Raw genomic sequence first — 11,930 nt, forward strand, 5'->3', positions numbered from 1 at the left:
TGATCTGGAACAAGTATGTCAGGATTCTCAAAGAATTAGGGTCTTTAGTATCTCTGTTTTTCATTAAAATAGAAATTTATGTTACTTTTAGCCCATTTTTCACATACATCAGATGTTGAGGATAGAACATATATGGTTTACGGACAGAAATTTGTATAGTAATTCAAAATAAATTTGTTAAATTTCAGGGAGGAAAATCTGGTTGAATCTGTGCTAAGTAAGGTTGTGGAGGAGTTTGAGCATTGCATTTCAAGCCAATTTGAGCTGGTATGTTAGATTTGGTTATCCAAAACAATCATTTTCTTTCATTATTTTTCAGCAGAAGGAAACAATTTGGGCAGAGAGATCCTTTTTCAATATGGATTAGGTGATCAAATATGCTTTGACATTCAACTTAGGACTAGGAATTGATGCACATTCCAAATCAATAAACATGTTCTCTTGGATCCTAAACAAGTTTTTTTTTTCCTCTACTTTTCCTATAACTTAATTAATACCTATCTGACTCATTATTTGTTCATTTATTTGTAACCATTATTCTTCTTTGTTGTGCTTTGACTCTCTATGTCTTGGTTTGGTTACACTTGTTAACCAAGTTTAATAAACCTTTGTTGGTCAATTTTTATGGAGGGTAGAATGTAGTGTGGGCCTTTTATGAAATTTTGAAGTATCTGATAGGATCTTCAAAATGATGGCCTCTAGCTTGTATTGGACACAGTCAATCTTTGTGGCAATAGAAAGGATAATTTCAGATAGGATAGAACAACAAAATATATAGGATTATCAATTGAGCCTCTTGTTTGCATGGGAATGTATTTATGTGGGCAAACATAATTTGTTATTGAGGTCCATAAACCAACCCAGTATACAGAGATTAAGGCTTAGTTGAGTTGACTTTAAAGCTTCAAAGTGTGGATATATTTTTTAAAAAATATTTTGGCTGCTGTATTTTATGCACAGAAAAGGAAATATTCTGATAAGTTAGGACCTCAATGGAGCAAGGAGGAGCTTGAGCATTTTTATGAAGCCTATCGGAAATATGGAAAAGACTGGAAGAAGGTATGCCTTTATTTGACGTTGTGTTTTATTTACTCTTTTGGGATTTACTTAATTAGCCATAATTGGTTGTCTTTCATTATATAAGCAGCTTCTAATTTTTGTGGTGTAACTTCATATCTAATTTGGTTATGCATACATACGCAAACATTTTTCATGCTTTCTCCCTGTAATACTGTTTACAATAAAATTTTCTGTTCTAATGAGACAATTTATAACGTGCTCCAGTTTTGTTTTTGGTCTCTTTTCTATTATTGACTTCTGTGCATATCCAGGTGGCTGCTGTAGTACATAACGGATCAGTTGAGATGGTGGAGGCTCTCTACATTACAAACTGGGTTGGTAGCGTCCATTACTGTTAGATTGATTTATAACTAGAATCCGTAAAAAACAAAGCTTTCTGTAATTTAGGAGTATTATGGCAATTATACCAACAGTTCTGTATGTGACTACCTTTTCCTTTCCTTGCATAAGCAGTGAATATTCTTCTTTTCATGCAAGCTAATTTTTAAAATTAAGCACTATTTTCACCTTTCTTGTATAATCTATTGCGCTTTATTTTAATGTAATTGATTTGCATGAACTAATGATCAGGGTATGACCTGGTTTAATATTTCTTTTGTTTTCTTAATATTTGTCAATGCTTTGTCTTGAACGCATTCTTATAGATTTGAATAAGGGTCATAGTGCTCATTTACTTCTATTAATTGCAAGCTGGAGGATTGAATCTACTAAACCTCTTGGCAGAAAATAGTTTCTTTTGCATCCCAGTTATTAGATAGTTTGGAGCGGGTTTGTCATTCAGTTAATAATTTCTTCTAGTTTCAGTAGTTAGTTATGGTGAGATTCTTGATAACTAAAGTTAATAAAGTTGTATGAAATTTGATCTTAAATTCAGAAATGAAGCTGGTTTGCATATGTAAGTAATTTGGTTCCCTGGGTCTGGGTCTGCGATCGATCGCACACGATTGTGCGATCGATCGCATATTATTTTTTTAAAAAAAAATTTAGGACCATTAGGGTCCACTTTGTGGACGCTAATAGTTAACTATTAGCGTCCACTTTAAGTCGACGCTAATGGTTAACAATTAGCGTCGACTATGACTTTCTTTTACATCACTTTTAGGGTCAAAAAATGTGACTTTTAGGGTCGATAAAGTGGACGCTAAAAGTTATCATTAGGGTCGACTTGAAGTGGACGCTGATGATCACACGTATGAGCATTAGGGTCGGACTATTAGCGTTGACACCTTTAGGGTCCAAAAGTCGACGCAGTTGGCAACAACGTCCACTTTAGGACTTTTAGGGTCGACTTAGAGTCGCCCCTGAAAACCTAAATTCTTGTAATGTGGAAAGGTTTACTTAAAAACCGTTTGGTGGTCCAAAAGGGTGCTTGTATTGCTATTTCCAGCGGTTTAAATGTGGATGTTTGGCAGTCTCCTTGGATTCCCTTGAATCCAAATTTCAAGCCTATTCCGAACGCCAATCTGGTTTCTCTTCCTTCTTTTAATGTTGCAAATTTAATTTTGGAAGAAGATCGCTCTTGGAATGCCTCTCTCTTGGCAGATCTTTTTGAGCCTAGTACTGTCCAGAACATTCTTAGCATTTATCTTCCCCATCATAGTCATATGGATAAGTGGACTTGGGCCCCTTCTCCCACAGGGTCCTTTTCAGTAAAATCTGCTCATGATATTTCGGCTCTTCCAGGTGGCCGTATCTCTCCTCTTGCTGAGGAAGCCTGGTTGTCCCTTTGGGGTCTTAAACTTCAAGCTAGGCTTAAGCATTTGTTGTGGAAAATTGCTTGGGATATCTTACCCTCTAGGGCAAACATTAGTAGATTTGTTGCTCAAGATGTAGAGGATGCTTGGGTTTGCCCCTTTTGCAAGGGTCCTCTGGAGACTCTTTGTCACATTTTTTTGGAATGCAGCTTTGCTAAATTCCTTTGGAGAAATTCTCCTTGGCCCTTAATCATTGATGGCTTCTCTAATAAGCCTATAGTGGATTGGATTTTAGCTATTATATTCCCTGCTCAATATCTGGCTATTCCTTTTTCTGATGTTAACAAATTCCAGTTGTTTGCAGCCATTACATTGGATAATATTTGGAGGGCAAGAAATATTTTAGTGCATGATGGTGTGGAGCCTGTGCCTTCCAGTGTTGCTTACCAGATTTCCTCATCCTTGGAGCACCATCTCATGGCTTGGAGAGATTCAGCCCCTCCTTCTATTTGGTTTCCTCCTTCAGTTGGTTGGCTTAAGGGGAATTTTGATGTTGCTGTTCGTGGCTCTTTTTCTGTTGCTGCAGGAGTCATTAGTGATAATTCTGGAAACATAATCATGGCAGCTACTCATAAGTTATCCTCCACAGATGCTTTAGCTGGGGAAGCTTTTGCTGCTCTTCTAACGGATCGCATGGCTGCCTCGCTGACCAATGATAATTTTTGTATTGAAGGGGATGCTCTTTTAGTAGTGTTAGCTATTAATAATCCTTCCCTTTTCTCTTCTTGGTCTTTTGCAAATTGTATTTCTGACATTAATGTTACTTTATCCTCCTTTCCTAGTTGGAATGCTTCAAAAGTGTCTAGATGTGCCAACTTTCGTGCACATGCTCTAGCTAAGTGGGCCGCTTCCCATCTTGTTTTTGGAAGCATTCCCATAGGGTCTCTCAATATTCTCTCTTCCATTCGAATCAGAGCTGGAACAGACTCTCCCCTGTAGCCTTTTTCCCTTATTCAATTAGAAAAAAAAACAAAAATGGCGTGCACCTGTTTCTACTGTAATATGGATATTGTGAATCTTGTAATTAATTCTTTTTTACAAATAAATAAATAAATACATCGTATCAAAGGCAAAGGGTTACAAAGAAACAAAAATCTAAAGAGGGGTTGGCTCCCCAATGCATGGAGCATGCATAGGGCGGAAATACTCTTCAACCATACCCAAACCTAGGCTAAATAACAACAACTGCCGGGGGACAGCTGGGGGGAAGGCATTGTCAAAATTCGAATGGGATCTCCCATAACTAGATCAAACCACTTAAGAGTAGGAGACAAAACCCTAAAACATTAAAACAAAGGAAAAAACACAAAGACAAAAATAACCAAAGAAAAACCAACAACAGTAGCAACCAAGGTGAAGATTGGCGATTGGGTGGTGCTTGTAAGCCACGCGCGCGTCGGCACGTGAAGACCAAGCTTTGGGTGGGCACCACGCGGTGGCACGTGAGAGGTGTTAGGAGGCTTAAAGGACAGTGGAGAGACCCCACCAATGTGGTGATAATTTTATGTGAGATCATTTGTTTTTGAAATGGAGGTGGGTGGTGATAAAAAATTAAAAAAAAATAAAAATAAAAAATAAAAAATGGTGCAAGATAAAATTCACCAAATCAAAATTCAGTTCTACATCTACTATGGGTAGGAACCTGAAAAAATGTTTCAAGTTCATAGGCTCCAAGCAGCAAAAGGTTTTGTCGGAAATTTTTCCTCACATGCACAATCCTTTATCATGAGTATTACTTTAGGCAAGTGGAGCATGTGCTATTTAACAAGTTTATGAAGGCTTGCACATTGTAGTGACACCCCTCTAGCTCTAAGGGGTGTGGTTTGAACAGTACCACATCAGTAATTAGTGACGTGTGACCAGTCATTAATTTCAAATTTCAAATTTCAAATTTTGAATTTAAAATTTTTTGTTATCCCTTTTTATTCCAACTACTTTCTCTGCTTCCCGTGAGAGAAGCAGAGAAATTTCCCTGCTTCTTTCTTCTTTCTCTTCTTTCTTCTCCCTTTTTCTCATGCCTCCCCTGCTTCCCTTCTTCTTTTCTCACCTCCTCTCCTAATTCTCGTCGTCCAGAACAGATCGAGAGCAGTGAAGAAGAAAAGAACTTCCCATCAATTGAAAGAATCATCCCATAGACAAAAGTCGACTCCCTCTACCAATCTCATACTGAAAAGGTTGTTTGAACTTCCCTCGCCTCAAACCCCCATGTTGACTAAAGTCAACTACATCTTAGAATTACCCATTTCCTAGCTAGTCATTGAATTAAACTGTTTCTTTGTGTGTGTGCTTGAACAAAGTTCTTTGTTTTGATGTGGGTTTCATTATTTCATATTTTCAAGTCCATTTGTGGGAAAATTCAGTTTTTGCTGTCTAAGTAGTCAGAAGAAGTGCTTAGAGAAGGAAGCATAGCCGACAGAGTCAACAAGCATAGTCCCTGTGTTTCCATTCAAACATAGATTAGCAGAGGAATTTTCAATTTTCTTGTGTAGCAGCAACATGAGAGAAAGAGAGAGGTGAACCAGGATGTAGATGAGAGTCAAAAATGTCACTAAAAGCATGTCACTGTTAAGCGTTGATTTTATATTCCCTAAATCAATGGATTTAGATAGTATTTGTTAATCCTGATTTAAAGGATATGTTTGTATTTGATTTCAAATCACATGTAAAGCTCTATAAATAGAGAGGTGTACTCAAATCATATAATCAAAAAAAAAATTTGTAGCTTATTAAGGCTTTGATGTGTGGATGTAGGATATATGCCGAACCACCTTAATCTCTGTGTGTCTTTTTCTCTTTCCTTTATTTCATATTACTCCGGTTTATATTCATCTTATTATATGTTTCTATATAGTATCAGAGCTAACAGGCTAACGTCAATTGTTAGATCCTCTTCGTGAAAGGCAGGCTAGACCAAAAAAAAAAATTCCAAAAGAGGCAGATGTTTTGGCCCTTGTGGCCCATTTTAAGCCCATAGTTGGCTTATTCCGACCACAGTAGCCAATGTCAAAATTCCAGCCAAAAGTTGCCGATGTTCAAATCCCGGCCACAGTCGCCAAAGGTCAAGTTCAAGAGCAACCGATATTTCGAATCAGGCGCCATCAACTCCTGCCACTCGATATGTTCAAGATCAACGATCGCTAAGGGACCGTTCATCTTGCAGGCATGTTAAGGATTGATTTTGTATTCCCTATATCAAGGAATTTAGATAATATTTGTTAATCCTGATTTAAGAGATATCTTTATATTTCAAATATTTCAAATCACATGTAAAGCTCTATAAATAGAGTTGTGTACTCAGATCATATAATCCAGGAAATATGTAGCCTATTAAGGCTTTGATGTGTGGATATAGGCTATATGCCGAACCAACTTAATCTCCGTGTGTCTTTCTCTCTTTCCGTTACTTCATATTATTCCGCTTTATATTTATCTTATTATATGTTTCTATAGTCACTAACCTATTAATGACCTTTTTAGGCCAAAAAATGTCATTAATAGGCAGTCACAAAATCCTTAAATTTTTGTAGTGCGTGGACAATTTTAAATATCTAGTTACATCGGATGGAAGGTTAATGAAATTTGTAGGATTGGCAAAGAATTTGCAATTGTTTTCTCATAAATTGTTTTTAGATGAACGTACTTGTTGGAATACTCCATATTTGATGTTAGCAGCCGCTCTTGAGTTTAAGGAGGTATTCCCCATGGATGGATACATTGATCAACAATTTACTTGAGTGTCATCGCTTGAGGATTGGGTTAAAGTTGAAACTGTGTGAGAACTTTTGGGGGTCTTCAACCGAGTAACTAAGATTGTATTTGCGAGTGACTATCCAACAATTAACTTATTCCTTCATGAAGTTTGGCGAATGAAAATGACCACATCATATCCATGGCACAAAGTATGAAAGCCAAGTTTGATAAATGTTAGGGGTGAGTGCGAGTTGCTATATAACGGCAATTGCGGCAATTTTGGACCCAAGGTTGACGTTGGGGTTGATGCAATTTTGCATTCCTTTAATCTATCAAGAGGCTGAAGCTACTAAGAATATTGAACTTGTCGAAAGAATTTTGAATGAGATATATGATGTGTATCTTAATGAACATAATTCAAATTTTGTGGAACAAAATCTTCTAAGCAATGCTAAAATATGCTCTTCACATAGTTCTTCAATCAATGCAGTTGGTAGAAGTGTTTAGGGTGAAATGGAATTGTATGAGTCATTCATTAGAATGTTGAAATAGTACAACAACCTATTAACTCATATTTAAGTCTTAAATTAATGCGATTTTGAAAGAAATTTAGAGTAATTTTTCAAAATTTTATTTTTGGTCAAATTTCCAAGTGCCGTGCGACATTTGGAGGGAAGACTTTTGCAAAATTAAGGGCTAGCCGCCTAATTAAATTTATGGGTGTACATCCAGTTGCGTTCAGTTATTCCTTCCTAATCACAACTACTAGGCCGGTTAACGATTAACTGCAATTAGCAATAATTTGATTATTGAAGGTTAGTTATAAAGTCAAATTTCCAAGTGTCGTGTGACATTTGAAGGGAAGACTTTTGCAAACTAAGGACCAGCCGCATAATTCAAGGGTGTACAACAAGGAATTTCTTTTATCCATACACTATTCATGATTTGATTTACCCCAGCCTTTGATAGCCCATGTGCAGCAGATTTAGCTTTCCTTTTGATATGATTGATCCGGCAACTATGACCTGCAATGAGTCACCCTCTAAAATAATGCTTTGCAAGCCCAAATTACGACTAAACTCAACAGAACATAAAGCAATTGTCACTTCCATCATCACAAGTTCTTGAAAAACATTAAGAAACTCGCTCCAAGCAGCACTAACCTAACCCTTGTAGTCTCTCACTATGATCCCAATTTCCATACGTCTATTGGTGGAATCAATAGCCACATCCTAATTAACCTTATACCAACCTTGTGATGGAAACTTCTATTTGACGAGCCCAACGTGTGTTGGGGAAACACCACTTTCCTCTACAGTTGTACTTGTTATTCGATATTCCCTAATAAATACATATGCCTCTTGCACTACACGGTTTGGATGAGTAAATTCCCCCATGGTTGCTTTCAGTTGTTCCCTCCTAACCGCAACCGCTAGGCCAGTTAGTGGTTAATCGCAACTGGAGGTTATGTAATTATGTACTTTCCTCCCAATGCAGCCAATTAAAAATGTTACGAAATCCCCCATCCTTAGGGGATGCCCTCCGCTAGGCCAGTTTTGTCATTGAGGAGAACATTGACAATATTTTGGTAGTTTGAGGAGACATTGTCACAATTGAAAGTTTGGAGGAAATATTGTCAATTGGGTGATAGTTTGAGGGGCTATGTGGACTTTCTCCTAAAAATTTAATAGATTTTTTTTTTTTTTAATATTTTGTAGGAATGACTTTTGAATATCAATAAATTATTAAAAGTATAAAAATATCAAAAAAAAAAATTGGGAGATCATGGCCTCGGATCTCAACATGAACCCACCACTATGTAATTATTTGTCTTTTATTTATTTATTTATTTATTTATTATTATTATTATTTTGAAGTACATGTATAGAAGAAAACTACAAGAAAGCAATACTAAACCGGCTTAAAAGAGAGAGGATCCTTCCTACTAACATTAGGGAGATCGAAGCAGTAGGAAAACAAGAAAGCAATACTAAATGGGCTTAAAAGAGAGAGGGTCCTTCCTACTAACATTAGGGAGAAGTAGTAGGAATGCAGCCGAAAAAGACTTTAGATGTAACCCAATGTGCCAAGTTTAGATGTGGCCCAATGTGCCATAGTATGACTTCTCAAACTTTAGATGTGGCCCAGCCAAATTTGTACTTCTATTAAGTTCTCAACACTCCAATGGCTATGCACCTACATACTCACAAAAGAAAATAACCACTATAAAAAGCCCCGAGACTAAGAGATTTTTGCAACATCGATCGATCTAACCATGGCTGCTTTGAAAGCTTTTTCTCTCTTCTCATTGGCTCTCCTTATCCTCCTCCTCCTTCCTCTCCTTTCAGCTCATGCAACTAATCCACCAAATTCGCTTGACAAAAAAACTTCACCCTTCGAGTTTCTCAAGGACCTTCAGGGATGTCACAAGGGCAATAAGACCAAAGGCATCCAGGGCCTCAAAAAATACCTTGAACAATTTGGTTATCTAAACTATAACCATTCCAAAAATCACACCCATGCCAACGACGACGAGTTTGATTATCTCTTGGAATCGGCCGTCAAAACATACCAACTCAATTACCATCTGAATGCGAGTGGCACTTTGGATGACAAAACAGTATCAACCATGATGGTGCCTCGCTGCGGCGTGGCAGACATTGTCAACGGTACAAATTGGATGCATCTGGGGAAGGAGTGGCATGATCACAAGAGCCATGGCTCATTCCATACCGTCTCTCACTATACTTTCTTCCCGGGAAACCCAAGGTGGCCGCCATCCAAGTACCGCCTCACCTATGGATTTGTGTCAGGTACCTCAACTGCAGCCATGAACGCCGCCGTGCAAGCCTTCCAGGCATGGGCCTCAAGAACGCATTTCACCTTCTCACGGGCTCCAAGCGGCGCACGCCCGGATATCACAATTGGTTTTTATACTAGGGATCATGGAGACGGGGCTCCATTTGATGGAGCCGGTGGCGTCCTGGCCCATGCTTTTGCACCGACTGATGGGAGATTCCATTATGATGGAGATGAGAGATGGAGTGTGGGAGCAGTGTCAGGTGCATTTGATTTGATAACTGTTGCCGTGCATGAAATCGGGCACCTTCTTGGACTCGGGCATAGCTCAGTCCAGCAAGCTATCATGTTCCCTAGCATCTCTCCAGGAGTCACCAAAGGCCTGCATCCCGACGATATTGAAGGAATTAGAGTGTTATACAACAGGTAAAAGATATTTGGAAACGGGCGGGAATACGTAGTATGATAATATTATAGAATAAAGTGTTACCGCCGCCATTTTATAAAATACAGCATGATTATTATCAATAAAGATTAATTAAAGGGTGTGTTTGTATTAACTTTTTTCACATGCTTTTTCCGTGAGTAATTACAGAAACAAATCCATCACTTCCCTTTAAACGGGACTACTATAACAATTAATTGATTAGTTAAATGGATTTTTCCGTTAAGACCAACGTGCAAATTAAAGAACACGAAACCACAATGATGCCTTCCTTACCCAATTTGCTCGCAAAATTAATGCCTAATTAATCCGATTATGGAAAAAGAAATGCTAAAATTTATCTTCATATAGTGAATGGATGAATTTAGCATTGAATTTATGTATGACTCACATAAAGATACAAATCTAATAGTTGATCTATTAAATTTGCAAAAACATATGGTTAAAAAATAATTGTGTAACATGCCTCAAATCGATGAAAATGTTTCATCCAACTTCCAAAAGTTGACCGATATCTAATATCTTCGATGGAAATTGGTCTAAATTATTTCTATTAATTATTAAAAGTTGGGGTTTCTAAATTAAAATAAAAAATACAAAAATAAATAATAAATAAAAAAAAAAATGGAGTCTAGTCTGGTCTCCTCTAGGAGCTATTAGGACCATAATCTCGTTCAAACACATATTTATGTACATCTTCATTAAATTACAAGTACCCACAAACAACGCTAAAAAATACAGTACTTTTTTTTTTGTTAGAAAAAATAGAATACTTTTGAGATGCTTCCAATTAAATACTTTTGAGATACTTTTGATCAACTATATATATATATATATATATATATATATATGGTCCATGTGGGACAAATAGTACAAGGCCGGCTTAATTTTGTAGAAATCAAACTTCGTTTTTTTTTTTTTTTTAAAAAAAAAATTTTTTATTGTAAGTCAAACTTTGGTATTTATAACGCGGAAAATGATACTAAATGACTAAAGAGAGAACCAAAACCTCCATATTAATATAACTTCTTTTAATTTTGGGTAAAGATATGTTACTTGTCTTTCACTTTTTGTTGTTCTTAATTTTCTCCTAATTGTTTCAAATTTTATATATTAGGTCCTAACTTCAATCTCATCAAATCCCTAAACTTAGGATAATTCAATCTTCATTAAATCCTTATTAATGCTCCTAAACTTGAAAAAGTGACATCATGACCCCTCAATAATGATCAATCATAAGCTCAATAATGATTTTAAGAGCCACATCATTCTTGGAGAGACATAAAAATGGCACAAGAGGAACTTGTAGCATTATTCCAACACCACAGTTGTGGGTGCTTGTAATAAGGAGTGTTAGACTTACAAACAAATTTTACAGAAAAACTTTTGCAAACTGATGTGAGACAACATGATTAGGTTTTTCAAAATTTGAACTTATCTTATATCCAATCATATTGTGCCACATTAGTTTATAAAAATTTTCTGTAAAATTTGTTTATAAGCCTAGCATTTCTCGCTTGTAATTCCTTATAGATGTATAACGTATTTATATATTTAATTCATTATGATTTTTGTTTATATATATCAAATACTTGCCTTGTTTGATTTTTTATGATTTGAAAATATATTGAATGCTTAATTTATCTTTTAACATGTCACTACAAAAATGGGGCTAGTTTTTGACTAGGGGTTTTTGACGTGTCAATGGTATTGATACGTCAAAAACCTCTTTTGACGCGTCGTTTTTGACGTTTATCGACAGTTAAAAGGGTAAGTGTCAAAAAACTGGGGTTTTTGACGTGTCTACAGTGACACGTCAAAAAAATTTTGACACGTCAAAAATGTGTACGTGTGGTTTTTGACGTGTCAGACAGTTTGACACGTCAAAAATGTTTTTTTTTTAATAATTCCAATATTCCTGATATTCCATCCAATATTCTTGATATTTCAATTCCAATTACAATAATTTCAATATTCAAATATTTGTAATCCATAATCTACATCCATAATCCATAATCTACATCCATAATCTACATCCATAATCTACCTATATAATCCATATTCCACATATATATCCAATATCTAATATATATATCCAACATCCAATATATATCCAACATCAATAATCCACCTATATAATCCATATTCCACATATATATCCA

The 11,930-nt window shown here is 36.3% G+C and overlaps 1 pseudogene; it reads left to right on the forward strand.

Moving 5' to 3' along the window:
- Window positions 1–8,784: 8,784 nt before the first annotated feature.
- On the forward strand, window positions 8,785–9,883 carry LOC132179225 (metalloendoproteinase 2-MMP pseudogene; annotated as a pseudogene).
- The last annotated feature ends 2,047 nt before the right edge of the window (window positions 9,884–11,930 follow it).

This window comes from Corylus avellana, chromosome 4 (assembly GCF_965113065.1).
Source record: "Corylus avellana chromosome 4, dhCorAvel1.hap1.2, whole genome shotgun sequence".
In the NCBI taxonomy this organism is placed as follows: Eukaryota; Viridiplantae; Streptophyta; class Magnoliopsida; order Fagales; family Betulaceae; genus Corylus; species Corylus avellana.